General features: G+C 33.7%; 1 protein-coding gene across 4 annotated transcripts in view; it reads left to right on the forward strand.

Moving 5' to 3' along the window:
• Positions 1–15,779, forward strand: part of LRBA (LPS responsive beige-like anchor protein) — a 762,450-nt gene that overhangs the window by 250,365 nt on the left and 496,306 nt on the right. The gene's annotated exons all lie outside the window — the stretch shown is intronic.

The raw sequence follows: 15,779 nt of genomic DNA on the forward strand, positions 1-15,779 counted from the left end.
AACAGATTTATTTTTGTACCTTGTGGAGTGCCACTCTGACTCCCCTAGGAATAATGGGTTTACTTCCCTTTTGTGTAGAGGTTATAAAATGAGTGATAAATAATTTTGAGTTCTTGTCATTGCTAATTATTTTTGACATACAGAATAGATTTGGGAAAACATCAACAAAAATATGGCAGCCATCATAATAAGATGTAGTAAATAAATTCCTAAAGCAAAATTGCTTTCAGTGTTCAGAAATTTTATACCTCATGTGGTAAACTTTAATGAGTTTTAGAAAACTTACATAAAAATCATGTATCTTTTAATGGTTTTTCTTTTCTGTTTTGCAATTAAACAGATGAATGTTTTTATTGAGAGTTTTCTTTGTAGTCTTTTAAAAATGATATCTTGCTGGTAGTAAATTCCCCTACTTAAAACTTTAAAATAGCCTTTTTTAATAGGAAGGATATTGGTCTAGAGGTCAAGGGTTCTGACCCATTTCAAAACCTTTGACCTTCATTTACAACTCTTGTGGTTTACTTGCCTGACGAATAAGGATAATGCAAAATTAATGTTTCTTTGCATCGATTTATTCATTTTAGCACCTATATTGCCAAATTTATTTAGACTGTGCTGATGGACATTTCATGAATACAAATTAAAGAATCATAGAAGGTGTGAAAAATCAATACTATGCATTGTCAATAAAATGCAATAAGAACAATTACTTCTAGAGATTACACCTAATGGATTTTTATAATGAACTTGTGAGGACTAGTTATGTTTCTAGTGAGCTTATTATTCTTAGATTTAGCAAGAATCGTGTTTTTATAATTTAATCATCTCCTTTAGAAAACTCCATTCCTTTAAAAAACTTAATGTAGAAAATTTTTCATTAATTAATCTGATTTGAAATAATTGCTTGTTTATTTCTTGGATCTAAATTACCATATGCCATTCTTAAACCAATACAAAATTACCCTTACTTTTAAGAAGCATTTGCTTACCATTTTGGATGTTTCTTCACAGAGTATGAAATTGTTTATACTGATACAATCGTTTCTTAGGTGAATTTTGATAACAAAGTTCCACTTTCTAGTTTAGAAGAATTGAATATATTCTTGATACATCAAAGTGGTTTCAGATAGTGTATTACATAGCTGAATGTTAGAAGCTAAAAAGATGAAGAATGACATGTTTTAATGCACCTATTTATCATGTATGTCAAAGTGCTGTTTAATACTAATCCAATCAAATAGGATATGAAGATCACTTAGTAGAGTAAGTTGCAAAAGTCAGATATTCTCAAGATTTCTGTGTGAATAAAATCAAATACATTATTGGTTATTTGAAGTCCTTACCATTTTTTATGAGTTCTTCAAAAATTCCATGGCATCTCTGTAAGATGTAGCACAGTGTGAAAAATGATGTGAAAAATGAAGCCAGAATTAGCTCCAGATGTATACAGATTGTTCCGGGGTGATAATTACATTTTTCACTTTGAATTTTCCTAATTCAAAGAGGTCAGATTGGCAATCACAAAAGTGATTTATTTTGTTAAGAAGTGAACTGTCTTTTTCTACATGAAAGCTTAAGAGATATGAAATTGAATTTGAAGTCGACATTTTGCAGATACTGGGTGGGGATGACTTGAGTTTGATTGATAATTTTTTTTAGTCTGAGATAGGGTGGGAAGTGAAAAGCTAGCATATTGCTAAAATTTTAATTAATTTTTTAAGGGGAGATGGAGAGGATTAAATGCCAAAGATCGAAAGATCAGGTCAAAAACTCCTTTTTAATCACATAAATAATGGGATATGCTTATGAACTTAACATCTGCAAATTTGATTTAAAACTTTACAAATTAGTTGGTGTTAATTTCATGACAGTCAGCCATGTTCTGATTATTTTCTTTGAATCCATTCAGAACTTACTTTCTTTTTCATTCTTTTTAACAAGGTGTTTAAATTAGCCACATTTTATTACAAAAGAAAGATTAGGGCCTAAATTTAAGAAATGTGGAAATGATCACATTTGGTTTGCTGTCATTAAAACTAAACAGATCACTATATATTTTCTTGAAGCTTCAACTAAGATTATATTTTTCATTATTCACTTATTCATTATTAGGTTGATTAGACACCATTTCATATTTTATCTCATTTACATTTTAACATTGTTAAGGTAAAAATCCTGTTATTTAGAGTAGAAAAGCTTTCTTTACATACTCAGCATTACATTTTTGAGTAAAGTTAAATACTGAAGATTTATTAAATTAGGTTTATTCATATATTGAATCCCATGTAAAATAATTCGAGAGCTACTTAAACTTCAAAGCTTGATTTAATTTTTTTTTACTTCTTTAAAATAAGATTGTATACATTCTTCAGGAAACTGTGTACTCTCTGATGTGTAGAAAAAAATTGAACAAACTCTCATTTATACTTCAGATTTAGTTTTTCACAAGCATGTAACTTATTTGTGCCTAGTATTTGTTGTATATGTGTATAAACCCTGTAGAAATCTATATGAATTCAAAGGAAATGCTAAATATTTCAAGTAATATTATTCTAGCATTGTGTAAAGTGTTTGTATCATGCTCATTTGACATTAATATCATTTTTGAAAGAATTGACATTGCATTCAAGGCCACTTTATAAAAGCGTTGCTTTGCTCATCCTAATTCAGTCTGACATGCATTCCAATAACACTACCTCCCTTCTTGGGTTTAAAGCTAAATTTATGACTGTGCATTGTGAAGTGCATCATTTAAAAATGGTTTCAACCCAAAACATCTAATAAATAAATAATGTGTATGGCTACTCAGTAGTAGACTTTCTAGACTAGAAATCATTCCATCGGATACTCAACAGTCCACTATCGGAGAGGGCTGTCAGATAAATCTTATGGTAGCTGCATTCATGTCCTGTAAATCACATATTATTGTCTGAGCCTTCTGCCAGGTCATCTATTCTTTCCCCATTTATCAGAAATGCATAGAGTATATAGAAAAACTAGAAGCACCATGTAGTCTGGCCTAGCATCCTTTCTGAGTAATTAATTAACAGCAAAACTTAATTTAAAATACTGTTATTCTGATTTTTCTTTAAAAATTTTTTTATCAAAATATGTAGATTGTTCCTATTTTGGAATTTTTTTTTTTTTCCACATGAACGTTATGAGATAAGGTTTGGTCATTTTAGATTCAGGTGTGTCTTTCTATACCCCTGAATTATTAATTTAAAAATTAGAACAAGAACCAGATGTTACCATTTTTATGATTCTTTTTTGTCAGTTTTATGTTTGGATTTTTGCTACTTGGTTTTTTTTTTTTTTTCCCCTGAATATAGTAAAATATTTCTCCCTTCAGTGTCCTGTAATTTTTTTTCTAAATCTAGTTTTCTTCTCCTTTTTAAGTGTATCTCTTCTAAATATCTGACATTAATGTTACTGCACTTGACTTTTTATTTCATGAATTTTTCCTTTTTGTAGTTGTGATGAGTATTTTGAGTAAAGTAGGTAATTGAAACAAACCAAAGTGGGGGGCGGGGGAAGAAAAGCAAACCAGCTCTATAATATGGCACAAAAGTGTCCTTCATTAATAGGTCTCACTTACTGCTTGGACCTTATTTCTTACCACTTTCTTTTTATAGTCTCACGCTCAGTTTATATGTTGTCAAACTATGCTGAACTATTTAAAGTTACCCAAATGTGCCATCATAATTTTGTCTCTTAGCGTATGCTTTTTCTTTCCCTAAAGTGACTCTAATTGTTGGCTTCTTCTCATCATTCAGAACTCAGCTTAATTGTCCTCTTCTCAGATCATCATATCTATAGTTGGTATCTTTTTGTTTATCCTCATTTTAGCACTCCTCATAGAATGTACCACCAATTTTAGGTATACCTGTTGCACTTGTTACTTTTTTATTGTCAGCCTCCCTGTCTGTACTCTAGGCCCTGTGAAGGTAACAACTCTTTCTGTTTTGCCTGTTAAAGTATACCTGGTACTCAGCACAGTCCCTGGCACATGCTGGCTGCTTATTGAATATTTATAGATAAATAAATAATCCAGCTTCCAGCTACACGGCAGTCTTTCTGGAAATGGAAAGCTTTCTTTGACTCCTCTCTGCCCCAAGGCTCTAACTCTAGTATTCATCCAGAGCTCTCACTGCCTGTTATTCCTTTCATTGTTTAAGTTGCCTGTGATTTTTATTTCTCTCCCATCAGACTATAAGTTTCTTGAAGGCAAGCACTGTGTTTTGTTTGTATCTCCAACATCCAGCATTATTACTATTCAACCAAATGTTTATATAATTGTGTAATTAATGATTGAATGGTAACAATGGTCATAAGTCAACATATTTTGGGCTTTTGCATTTTGGTCTTTTTCATTATGAAATATACCCATATTTCTTGTATATTATTAGGTGTGTATTAAGTGTTCATTTTTATTTTCAACTATCTTGTCTGAACCCAATTCTGTAGTCATGTTCATTTACAAATAGGGTCTTTGTTTTTTCATTGTCCTTTGGCTTAGTCAGTTTTACCTTTTTTAAAAAAAATCAACTTGTTGAAGTACAGTTTACATACAGTATATATGTACATATTTTAAGTTTACAGTTTGATGAATTTTGACATATACACAACAATGTAATAACCATTTCAGTCTGGAAAGTTCCCTGTACCTCTTTGCAGTCATTCTCCATTCCTGTTTTCTCAAGTTGCTACTGATTTGACTTCTGTTACAGTGACTGAATTTTACTCACTGTAGAATTTAATATAAATGGAACACAGGGTATTTCTTTTAATTGTGGTGCTTGGATACTCAGCGTAAACTTTTTTCATTTAAATTCACTATCTAGTATTAAGAAAGTGATGTGGGTTTTTTTTTTTTAAAGAAATAATTGAGCTAGTTAAACAAAGGATTATCTTTTTGCCAGCCACAGAATAGGAATTTTGAGTATAAGTTGCTTATTGGAAATATGTCTTCTTAACCTAATGCATATTTTTTCCTATAAGGAAATCCTATAGCTTGGAGCTTTTATACAGCAGTGTGGTGAGGCCACTGACTATGGTTTTAGAATGTTTTGTTTTTAGGGTCTATCAGGTTCAGTTCAAATGCTGTCTCTTCTATAGAGCTTGCTTGCTTGCTTTTTTGCTAGCTTGATTTATTTACTTTATAGTTTTTTATTTAACTTCCACTTAGTTAACATACAGTGTAATATTAGTTTCAGGTGTATAGTACAGTGATTGAACACTTCATACATCATGGGTGCTTATCACAAGTGCACTCCTTAATCCCCATCACCTATTTAACCCATCCCCCACATCTCCCCTCTGGTACCTGTCAGTTTGTTCTCTATAGTTAAGACTCTGTTTCTTGGTTTGCCTCTCTCTCTCTCTTCCCTCTCCTTTGCTCGTTTTTTTTTTTTCTTAAATTCCACATATGAGTGAAATCATATGGTATTTGTCTTTCTCTGACTGACTTATTTTGCTTAGTATAATACTCTCTAGCTCCATCCACGTTGTTACAAATGGCAAGATTTCATTCTTTTTTATGGCAGAATAATATTCCATTATATACACCACACACACACATCCCACATCTTCATCCATTCATCAGTTGATGGACATTTGGAATCTTCATAATTCGGTTATTGTAGATAATGCTTCTATAAACATTGGAGTGTGTGTATCCTTTTGAATAAGTATTTTTGAATTTTTTGGGTAAATACCTAGTAGTGCAATTGCAGGATCATATGGTAGTTCTATCTTTAATTTTTTGGAGAACCTCCATACTGTTTTCCAGAGTGGCTGCACTAGTTTGTGTTGCCACTAACAGTGCAAGAGGGTTCCCCTTTCTCCACATCCTCACCAACCCACATCCTCACCAACACTTGTTGTTTCTTGTTTTGTTGATTTTAGCCATTATGACAAGTGTGAGGTGATACGTCACTGTAGTTTTGATTTGCATTTCCCTGGTGAAGAATGATATTAAGCATCTTTTCATGTGTCTGTTGGCCATCTGTATGTCTTCTTTGGAGAAATGTCTATTCATGTCTTCTGTCCATTTTTTAATTGGATTATTTTTTGAGCGTTGAGTTGTATAAATTCTTTATACATTTTGGATACTAACCGTTTATCAGATATGTCATTTGCAAATATCTTCTCCCATTTTGTAGGTGGCCTTTTAGTTTTGTTGATTGTTTCCTTTGCTGTGTAGAAGCTTTTTATTTTTTTTTGATGAAGTTCCAATAGTTTATTTTTGCTTTTGTTTCCCTTGCCTCAGGAGACAGAAGTTGCTAGGAAGAAGTTGCTACAGTCAAGGTGAAAGAACTTACTGCTTGTGTTCTCTAGGATTTTTATGGTTTTAGGTCTCACATTTAGGTCTTTAATCCATTCTGAATTTATTTTTGTGTTTGGTATAAGAAATTGGTCCAGTTTCATTTTTTTGCATATTGCTATCCAGTTTTCCCAGTACCATTTGTTGAAGAGACTGTCTTTTTCCCATTGGATATTCTTTCCTGCTTTGTTGAAGATTAACATATAGTTGTGGGTTCCTCTCTGGGTTTTCTATTCTGTTTCATTGATATCTGTGTCTGTTTTTGTGCCAGTACCATACTGTTTTGATCACTACAGCTTTGTAATATAACTTAAAGCCTGGAATTGTGATGCCTCCAGCTTTGTTTTTAATTTTCAAGGTTGCTTTGGTTATTCAGGGTCTTTTCTGGTTCCACACATATTTTAGTATTGTTTTTTCTAGTTTGTGAAAAATGCTGTTGGTATTTTAATAGGGATTGCATTAAATCTATAGATTGTTTTGGGTAGTATAGACATTTTAACAGTATTCTAATCCATGAGCATGGAATGTTTTTCTCTTTCTTTGTGTCCTCTTTCAATTTCTTTCATCAGTAGTATGTAGTTTTCAGAGTATAGGTCTTTCACCTCTTTGGTTAGGTTTATTCGTAGGTATCTTACTGTGTTTGGTGCATTTGTAAACGGGATTGATTCCTTAATTTCTCTTTCTCCTGCTTCATTATTAGTGTATAGAAATGTCACAGATTTCTGTATGTTGATTTTGTATCCTGTGACTACGGAATTCGTGCATCAGTTCTAGCAGTGTTTTGGTGGAGTCTTTTGGGTTTTCTGTGTAGAGTATCATGCCATCTGCAAATAGTGAAAGTTTTACTTCTTCCTTGATGATTTGGATGGCTTTTATTTCTTTTTGTTGTCTGATTGCTGTGGCTACAACTTCCAGTACTATTTGAACAACAGTGGTGAGAGTGGACATCCCTGCCTTGTTCCTCACAGTAGAGGAAAAGCTTTCAGTTTTTCCCCATTGAGTATGATATCAGTGGTGGGTTTTTCATTATGGCCTTTATTATGTTGAAATATGTTCCCTCTAACCCTACGTTGTTGAGTGTTCTTATCATGAGTGGGTGTTGCACTTTGTTAAATGTGTTTTTTTTTGCATCTATTTGAAATAATCATATGGTTCTTATTTCTTTTATTAATGTGATGTATCACGTTGATTGATTTCTGAATACTCAACTACCCTCACAACCCAGGAGTAAATCCCACTTGATCATGGTGAATGATTTTTTTAATGTATTGTTTGGTTTGGTTTGATATTATTTTATTGAGAATTTTTATATCCGTGTTCATCAAGGATGTTGCCCTGTAGTTCCTCTTTTTTAGTGTGTCTTTATTTGGTTTTGGTATCGGCATGATGCTGGCCTCATAGAACGAATTTGCAAGTTTTCCTTCCTTTTCTATTTTTTGGAAAAGTTTGAGAAGCATAGGTATTAACTCTTCTTTAAATGTTTGGTAGCATTTGCCTTTGTAGCATTCTAGTCCTGGACTTTTGTTTGTTGGGAGTTTTTTGATTACTGATTCAGTTTCTTTGCTGGTTATCTGTCTGTTCAAGTTTTCTATTTCTTCTTGATTCAGTTTTGATAATTTATATGTTTTTGAGAATTGTATCCATTTCTTCTAGGTTGTCTAATTTGTTGGCATATAGTTTTTCATAATATTCTCTCACTGTTGTTTGTATTTCTGTGGTGTTGGTTGGTATTTCTCCTTTCTTATTTGTGATTTTATTTATTTGGGTCCTTTGTCTTTTCTTTTTTGGTAAGTCTGGCTAGAAGATTATCTATTTTATTGAAATTTTTCAAAGAACCAGCTCCTGGTTTCATTGATCTGTTGTTTTTTAGTTTCTATATTATTTATTTCTGCTCTAATCTTTATTATTTCCTTCCTTCTGCTGGCTTTAGGCATTGTTTGTTCTTGTTCTAGCTCCTGTAGGTGTAAGGTTAGGTTGTTTATTTTAGATTTTTCTTGCTTCTTGAGGTAGGCCTGTATTGCCATATACTTCTGTCTTAGTACCACTTTTGCTGCATCACAGAGGTTTTGGACTGCAGTGTTTTCATTTCTATTCGTTTCCATGTATTTTTAAATTTCTTCTTGGATTTCTTGGTTGACCCATTCATTTTTTTAGGTAGTATATTGTCTAACCTCCATGTATTTTGGTCTTTCCAGTTTTTTTCTTGTGGTTGACTTCTAGCTTCATAGCATTGTGGTCTGAAAAGGTGCATGGTAGGACTCAGTCTTTTTGCACTGTTGAGTTTGGTTTTACGATCTAATATGTGTTCTGTTTTGGAGAATGTTCCATGTGCACCTGAAAAGAATGTGTATTCTGCTGTTTTAGTTTGGAATGTTCTGAATATGTCTGTTAAGTCCATCTGGTCCATTGTGTTATTCAGAGCCATTGTTTCCTTGTTGTGTTTCTGTTTAGATGATCTGTCCATTGATGTTCGTGGGGTGTTAATGTCCCCAACTATTATTGTATTATCAGTTAGTTCCTTTATATTTATTACTAAATCTTTTATATATTTGTGTGTTCTCATGTTGGGTGCATAAATAGTTAAGATTGTTATATCTTCTTGTTTATTATTGTGTCCTTCTTGGTCTCTCGTTATAGTCTTTGTTTTAAAGTCTGGTTTTCTGATACATGTATTGTTACTCTCGCTTTCTTTTGACCTCCATTTGCATGATAGGTGTTTTTCCATCCCCTCACTTTCAGTCTGCAGGTGTCCTTTAGTTTGTAATGAGGCCCTTTGGGTAGCACATAGATAGGTCTTCTGTTTTTATCCATTCTGACACCCTATGTCTTTTGATTGGAGCATTTAGTCCATTTACATTCAAAGTATTATGGATAGATATGTATTTATTGCCATTTTATTGTTTTGTGGTTGTTTCTGGAGATTTGCTCTGATCCTTTCTTGTCTTTGTCTCTTTCATATTTTGCTGATTTTCTCTAGTGATATGTTTGTTTTCTTTCTTCTTCTTTTTTTTTTATTCTTTACATGTTTATTAGTGGTTTTGATATATGGTTACCATTAGGTTTGTATGTATTAAATAGTCCTATATTAAGTTGATTGATGTTCATGTTTGAACCCATTCTTTTCTAATCTCCCCATGTTTTAGGTATATATTACTATATTTTATATCCTTTTTTGTGTGTGTGAGTTCCCTGACTGATTTTTACAGAGATTCTCATTTGTACAACTGCTTTTGTGTTTCTGCTTTATACTGTCACTTTTGGTCTCTCCTTTCCATTCAAAGAGTCCCCTTTCATATTTCTTACAATGATGGTTTAGTGGTCACAAACTCCTTTAATTTTTGTTTGTCTGGGAAAATTGTTATCTCTCCTTCTATTCTGAATGATCACCTTGCTAGATAGGGTATTGTTGACTGCAGATTTTCATTTAGCACATTGCATATATCATGCCACTCTCTTCTGGCTTGTCAGATTTCTGGTGAAAAATCTCCAGCTAGCCTTATGGGTTTTCCTCTTGTAAGTAAGGACTTCTTTTGTCTTGCTGCTTTTAAGATTTTTTTCTTTATCACTATATTTTCCAGATTTAATTACAATATGTCTTAGTGTTGGCCTGTTTTGTGGATTTTTATGGGAATTCACTGTGCCTCCTGGATCTGGATGTCTGTTTCCTTTCCCAGATTAGGGAAATTTTCAACTATTATTTCTTCAAATTTTCTGCCCCCTTTTCTCTCTCTTCTTCTGTGACTTCTATACTATGAATGTTACTATGTTTGATGGAGTCACTGAGTTCTCTAAGTCTTTTCTTATTTTGTATAATTCTTCTTTCTCTCTTTTGTTCAGCTTCCAGTCACTAATTTGTTCCTCTGCTTCTTTAGCCTTCTGTTCATTGCACCAAGTATATTTGTACTCTTGTTTATTGCACTCTTCATTTCTGTCTAGTTCTTTTTTAACTACTCTTTTATCTGTAGGATAAGGGTCTCACTGATGTCTTCTTTTCTTTTTTTCTTTTTCTTTTTTTGGTAAAGATTTTATTTATTTATTTGACAGAGACAGTGAGAGAGGGAACACAAGCAGTGGGAGTGGGAGAGGGAGAAGCAGGCTTTCCGCTGAGCACGGAGACTGATGTGGGGCTCGATCCCAGGCCCCTGGGATCATGACCTGAGCCGAAGGCAGACGCTTAACAACTGAGCCACCCAGGCGCCCCTGATGTCTTCTTTTCTCAAGCCCATTGAGTATCGTTATGAGCATTGCTTTAAATTTTCAATCAGACATATCACTTACATCTGTTTTGCTTAATTCTCTGTCCATGGCCTTATCTTATTCTTTCATTTGGGATAAATTCTTCCATTTTGGCATTTTGTCTAATTCTTTGCCTTCTTATGTGTGTTGGTAAGGCCATTTATGTCTCCTGCTCCTGAAAGTGATGTCTTTATGAAAAAGAGATTATGTAGTGCCCAGGGCCTGGCATTTTGGGAAGTGTCTCCTGTGTGTGATGCATGTGCTCTGCTGTTCTGTTCCACCTCTTTATTCTTCAGGCCAGTTGTCTGCAGAGGCTCTCCTTGCCTGCTGTGGGCAGTGTTTTTGGTCCCTGGCCTGGATGCGGCAAGTTTTAACTAGGTGTGCTGTGGCCTGCTTGTGAAATGAGACCTGTCACCACCTCCACTGGAATTAATAACCTGTGAAACTGTGGTTGGGAGGTGTGGTGTGGGGGGTTTGTGCTGGTTTTCTGTGGGTGAGGCCTGCTGTGCTGGAATTGAGGCAGGTATGACTGAGACAGGCAGTTCCACTGAAATACAGGGTGCTAGGGCTTGATATAAGCAAGGTAGGCAGCCAGTGTTGGTGTTATGCTTCTCCCTGAAGGTGGCTCTGTGTTTACTGAGCATCAGTGAAGGGAAATGGTGCCATCCACCTCATTTGTTCCTGGAGAGGTGTCTGTGTGAATGCTGCCTTTCAGGGACACCCCTGAGAAGAGTGAATAATCTCCCCACTCAGATCGCTGTTTATATGCTATCTGTTCCTGTGTGGTTTGCCTGCCTTCTCTCCAGGAGCAGCCAAGCCTGCTGACCTTTTAAACTTCAAGGTTTGAGCCCCACTGGTTGTAGGAACTCTCGAAATTCAGCCCCTCTCATTTTCTAGGCCAGTGTCTTTGGAGAAACGTTCTCCTTGTGTGATCCCCTGTGTGCTCTTCTCTCTCTTGCCCTTCTCTGTGCCCACGGCTACCTCCCCTCCACAGCAGCTGTGATCTGTTTCTCCCCTAAACTATGTCTCTGCACTTCCTACCTTCTTCCATGTGGCCTCCTCTCTCCCTTTAGTTGTAGAGTTTGTTCTGTCAGTCTTCAGGTGAATTTCTGGGGTATTAAGACTGATTTGATAGTTATTTAGCTGTGTTCATGGGACAAGGTGAGCCTAGGGTCCTACTCCACTGCCCTTCCTGCTCACTTTTCTGCAGAACTTTGTGTGAATTTATCTGCTCTGAGTTCTCCTCTCTATGCCTGCTTGTGGTATTCTCTTATTTAGGAGACATGTATCAGATGCTTTTAAGATAAGCCCCTTCTTTTAAAGAAAGTATAATCAAATGAGAGAGACAAATTATCATTATACAACATATAAGCTTATAAGGACTTGAAGTGAAACACAAAAAGGGGTCAGGGAGGGGAGTTTGGGACTGTCAATCCCTATTTAATCTAATGCTCATTTTATTTCTGTTTTTGAGTAGATCATTTTAGGTGACTGTGACTTGCAGTCAAAAATTTTTTTGAGTTCCATTTACGTTTTTATAATTTCATCGGGATCAATGAATATTAAAATGCTTAAAGCATTTCCTCTACTTCTTTCAGTACTTATAGTTTTCCTTGGTTGGATTTGTGTTAGCCATGTGCTTGTTTCATCCATTCTCACTATCCAAAATTTCTAGTGGACCAAATCCCTGTTTGTGTGCTGTGTGATAATAATGGGTGTTCTGTGAAAGAAGTATATAGTGGTAAGTAAATTCAGTAATTGTTTGAATTTAATTAGCTTTCTTTACTGGAGGCCCCTCAAAGCCATTAGTAAATGTGTGTGTGTGTGTGTGTGTGCATGCACATGTGTGTATAAAATAGATATATAATGTGTATTGTTGAATGTGTAATGGGACTAATATTAGCATGTTTGAAACACAATCCTCTTTGTGGCCATAGGAACATGTGGATGATTTTTGTAAAATACAGTATGAGAGAAGTTCCTGTTACATTAAGGGTGAGACAGTGAATAATGCAGGAAGTGTCTCTTTTTTAGTACTCTGCTTTTGTTTTTCTTTGCTTCTCCAATCACAGTGACTAAAGAAAATCACTAGATATGCAAAATTAATTATTCATGAAATATTGTGATTATTTTTGCTTCATTTAGAAGAAATTCAAGTCATTTCTTCGCTCTCCTTTGTAGGTAATTTGGACGTAACTCCCAGTTTACATGTTATTTCTGAAGGGATAGATCTTCAGAAGTGATGATAATAAGAGTTCCAGGCGTGTGTGTATGTGTGTGCGCATGCACATGTGTATTGTAGGATAAATTCAAATATTTTTAAGGACAGATTTAGGATAAATTCAGATATTTTGACATCGCTTGATTATATGGCTATTTCCTATTTTGACTGACTGAATCACATTCATTTTTAGCCAATATTGTGGTAATTTATGCTGTATAATAAAATTTAAGTATATAGCATAAAGTCTTGAAAGCAGGGTCAGAATATATTTTATATTAATGATATTACATATATTATTATTGTGCCATATATAGAATTGAACTTTGGTATGCACTTAATGAGGTCCAAGAGTTTCAAAGAAAATGAAATTAATCTATGTGAATGTCATATGATATAGTTTCTGATGAAATAAATTTTCAATAAATATTTGTCAAGTAAATGAATAAAATTTTAGTAGTAGACTTTTTGTAGTTACATAGTCTAATCATAAAGTGGCAGATTCTCTCTGCATGTCATCTATTTATTCATCCAAACAACCAGAATTTGAAGGTAGCTTTCAATCAAAACCTAGATATAATAAAAATACAAAGTCATTATTAAAGAGTTTAATAGGGTTAAAGAATTAAGAGTGAAGATATTACCCTGCTGCATAAGGCCAGGCTTTTTCACTGAAATCTGTAGTAATTCCATGTTTGATAAAGTATAATTTATGTGTAAGGCATTTCCTCGAGGCAGTAAACACAAAGAATCTATCTTGGTGATCCTTAACCATGAGAAATAAGTAGAGATTGGAATGCTGGTAGATCACATTCACCCAGGTAGATTTAAGAACAAATATTAAATTAATCGATGGGAATAGAATTTGCTCTTCTGATACAATCTGGAAAACTCCATCTGTGACATGTATAGATATTTTTGGCATGAGAGCAGTTATCAAAATCTCTCCGTGCATATATTATATAATAAAAATAGTCATTTAATATGTTTTCTTCGCTTTTCCTGTAAAGTAAAAATAATTCTAAATCCTGTTAACTCTTACTTATCTTCTGTTCTTAGCTTACACGCCCTCAACATTGGATTTAACTGCGTTTCAGAGTTCAGTTTACCGAGATGAGTGCTAAAGAAGAGTTAAATTTACAGATTTAAGAGCTCTATTAGTGTCATGCTATATTATAATTTTTGTTTCTTTCATTAGATGAAAAACTCCTTGAGGTCAGGAGACGATTTCTTGTTAACTTTATTCTGTAGTGCTTAGTAATGTCATAATCATAATAAAATATTTGATAGATATTTGTTGAATAAATCAGTGTATTTACCATATTTAAGTAAAATTTCCCTTAAAATTGAGTTTTGATTCATTGAAAAGTATTTAGTTAAAGAACAGACATAATTTTGTTTAATGAGTATTCTGTTCAGTTATAACGATGTGAAAGACGTTAGCCTTTATACATAGGCTTCAAACCCTTATTCTGAACTCTTATCCTGTATTTACTTGTTTTAAAGAAAGTGATACATATTAAACCCCTTTCACCTGATGAACCTTGGGTTGCAAAAGATCTCATTAAAAGAGTTACAACTGATTACTTCTTATGAAGAAATCAAGTTTGTGCATTGTAGATTTTCCTCTTTTCGTAGATTTATATCTGTCACCTTTAAGTCACTAGCTTCAGAAACTTAGCATCGATTCAGACATCATATCTTGTTCTAACAAAAATATGAACAGTTGGTAGCTCTTACAAATGATGTGCTTACCTAAATGTATTAATACCTTGTATGTCAACGTTTCATGAAGGAAACAAATCTGTATCTGAGTAGAAAGATATTCACCATTTTGTTTCAAAATGCTAAAAGTTCCTTGGTAACAGATTTGCAAAGTGTATTAAATTAAATGTTGAAATTTTGATATGCTGTAGATAAATCATTCCATTTTCTTTGTAACCAACCTTATTTTTTCCAATGAATATAGGACTTTTGGGTCAATTGGCTTCTTTAAGATCAGTTTATATGTATTATGGTCCAACTACAATCAAAATATATTTCAACCTTTCATAATGTTACCCCTCCTTTTTATTTTTATATGTTTATACCTCATCCTTAGAAAGTACTTGTAGAAAATAAGTGAATGTAAATTGCCTCTGAGCTTGTTATTGTCATTGTTTATGACCTTTTGATTATGAATAAGTGAGAATCAATAGGGTAGTGATTAACATTGGGATAAAAAGATAGGCTTCCGTTATAGTCACCTATTTTTGCCTTAGAGCTGCTGTGAATGTTTTGTCCTTATAATATTCAGAGACTGTGAGTGTAAGTGTTCTGTATTGAAATGCTCAGAATTAATTTTATGTGCAGTAGAAGCAGTTGACTTTATAAGAAGGAACTAGAGACCTTTGAGCATGAGAGGAAGTCAGTGAGAGTTAGAAAAGTTAGTTCAAGATTCAAGCTATATTAACTGATTTTGAAAAATTTTAAATGCACTTAAATAACAATGTTAAAATACTTGAAATCAGCTTACTAACTGTGCTAATGTGGTAAAAATATTTATCATGTTACCTGATTTAAATTTTTATAACAGATATCTTTTATAAGATGGACGTGTTTCTTTCTAAAACAGCAGCAAAACATTAAAAAATAAATCAGACTAAAGTACTGCATTTTACTTTTAGAAAATAAAATATTTAAGTTGATTTGTGAGTGAACATTAATTGATCTTTATTTAAGTCTGGATGCAGACCTTTCCAATATTAATTTAAAGGGTTTTCTTACAACTAAAGAGAAGCATAATTTAACCTTAGATGTAGGATTTATTCTGAAATACTGGTGTCCTGTTGATTCACCAGCACACGAGTTTTTAGAAAACATAACCTTTTAAGGTAAATTTTGTGGAACTGGCCGTACACCCTGTGGCTTAGCAGTCTAGTCAGAAGGATGATACCATGCTGACTATATAACTAGATCTTTGAACATTATTCTCTAGGGTGGTAAATGCAAAACAAA

The sequence above is a fragment of the Neomonachus schauinslandi genome, chromosome 2 (genome assembly GCF_002201575.2).
Source record: "Neomonachus schauinslandi chromosome 2, ASM220157v2, whole genome shotgun sequence".
Taxonomy (NCBI): domain Eukaryota; kingdom Metazoa; phylum Chordata; class Mammalia; order Carnivora; family Phocidae; genus Neomonachus; species Neomonachus schauinslandi.